Source organism: Pinus tabuliformis, chromosome 1_2 (assembly GCF_031772625.1).
Source record: "Pinus tabuliformis cultivar Carrire ecotype Pingquan chromosome 1_2, CPIR1, whole genome shotgun sequence".
Classification (NCBI taxonomy): domain Eukaryota; kingdom Viridiplantae; phylum Streptophyta; class Pinopsida; order Pinales; family Pinaceae; genus Pinus; species Pinus tabuliformis.
The window spans coordinates 466,758,489-466,760,976 of NC_142298.1; positions in this window are offsets into that span (position 1 = coordinate 466,758,489).

Sequence of the window (2,488 nt, forward strand, 5' to 3'; positions counted from 1 at the left end):
CTTAATCTTGTGGTGTGTGAGCAGGTCTTCAACCAAATTGGAGGTAAACTGACTTCCTTGATCTGTGACTAACTCTCTTGGATAACCAAACTTGTAGAATATATTTTCCCTCAAAAACTCAGCTACTTTTTCTTCTGTTGCTTCTTTGATCGCATTTGTTTCTGCCCATTTTGTCAAATAATCAGTACACATAATGACGTAAGATTTCTATTTTGAAGGAGGGTTAATAGGACCCACAAATTCCATGCCCCATTTCTCAGATGGCTCGAAAGTCACTTGAGGTTGCAGGGGAATCTCATCCCTTGGAGTAGGTTTTCCCATCCTTTGACATCACTCAAATTGGCTAATATATCTCCTAACATCTTGATGAAGAGTGGGCCAATAGTAACCTGCTTGCAGAATTTTGAAGGCAGCCCTCTTCGCTGCAAAGTGGCCCCCACAGGGCCCATCATGAAAGGTTAGGAGGATGTCAAAAACTTCCTCCTCCCTGACACATCACCTCAAAATCTGATTTGGGCCAAGTTTAAAAAGATTGCCCCCAATCCAATTGAATGGGGCACTTTTCCTCACGATCTTGCTCTTCTCTTTTGAGGACAGGTGTGGTGGAAACTGTGTTGTAACCAAATAATTTGCTATATCAGCAAATCATGAAGAGAGTACTGAAATAGAAAATAGGTGTTCATCCGGTATTTGATCATCCACAATTCATTCTTCACCTACAGGCAGTTGTAATCTAGACAGAAAAATCAACGACAACATTTTCCCTACCTGGCTTATTAGCAATTGTCAAATCAAATTGTTGCAATAAAAGTAACCATCTAATGATACGAGCATTTACATCTGGTTTATTCATCAAATACCTAATTGCAGCATGATTAGTGTGTACAAATGTTTGATAGCTGGTGATGTAGTGTCTGAACTTGTTTAGGGAATGGACTACAGCTAGGAGCTCCTTTTCGATTACAGTGTAGTTTAATTCTGCCTTGGACAGGTTTTTACTGACAAAATATATGGCATAAGGCAGCTTCTCTTCAACTTGCCCTAAGGCTACTCCTATTGCTTTGTTCGAGGCATCTATGTGAATGTGGAAAGGTAGGGCCCAGTTTGGACCTCTCAAGATTGGGGCAGTTACCAGCTTACCTTTCAAGGCATCCAGAGCCTCTTGACAGTTGTCAGTCCATATGAACTCAGCATCTTTTCCCAAAACACCAAACAATGGAGAGGCTAGCTTACTAAAATCCTTAATGAATCTTATATAATACCCTGCTAAGCCTAGAAAACTCTGAACATCTCTTACCTTTTGAGAAGGTGGGACCCTTTAGATGATAGCAATCTTGTTGGGATTCACCTGTAATCCTTGCTACAAAATTGTATGACCTAGCACGGTCCCTTTAGTCATCAGGAATTCACATTTTTCAAGACTGAGGGGCAGGTTCATTTCAATACACTTGGCTAAAAATTTCCCCAGGTTAGTCAAAGCTTCTTGGAAGTTAGAACCATAAGGGGTAAAGTCATCCATATAGATTTCCACTGAGTCATGAACCAGTTCAGCAAATATGCTCAATACAGCTCTCTGGAAAGTGGCGGGAGCATTACACAACCCAAAAGGAAGGACCTGGTAGGAAAAAGTACCCCAAGGACAAGTGAAAGTGGTCTTATCTTGGTCTTTTGGGCTAATTTGGATCTGGTTGTACCCTCTAAACCCATGTAGGAAGGAGAAGAATTTCTTCCCTACTAGGCCATCTAACACTTTATCTATCAAAGGCAAAGGGAAATGGTCCTTCTTGGTGGCCTTGTTTAGTTCCTGATAATTTACATAGATTCTCCACTTCCCGTTTTTCTTTGGCACTAGCACCAAAGGAGAAACCCATTCGCTGTCAGAGATGGGGTAGATGAATCCTGCATCCAGCAACTTTTGCAGTTCTTCTTTGACAATGTCTTTAAGGGTTGGATTCATCCTCCTTTGAGGCTTCCTGACTGGTTTACAATCTTCTTTAATGTAAATGTGATGGGTACAGACTAAAGGGTGGATTCCCTTCATCTCCTTATAACTCCAATCAAAAGCATCCAAGTGATTTTTCAATAAGCTACACAGTTCTTTCTCCTTAGAGGTGGATAGGGATGAGTTGATCTTCAAAGTTTTTTCTGGGCCAAATTCCACATTCTTAATTCAGAGAGAGCTCAGATCAACCACACAAAGATCAACTAAAGGATTGGCTTGGGTTTCTTCCACCAGCTTTTCTAATGGCAACACACTGGGGGGTGGATTCTGAATCAAGTCTTTAATAAGATCATCTCGGTTTTTGGACCCCCCATGGTAGCCTCTATTGCACATAATGGTGTGGAATAGACATCATCCTCATCTTCCTCCTCCAACCAGAGAGGTAAATCATGTTCTAGAAGAGGTTGGGCAGGAGGATAGAGGACTAGCTGTTTGGACATATGCCCATTCTTGATTGTCATGTTCCCAGCTCGACAACTGATCTAA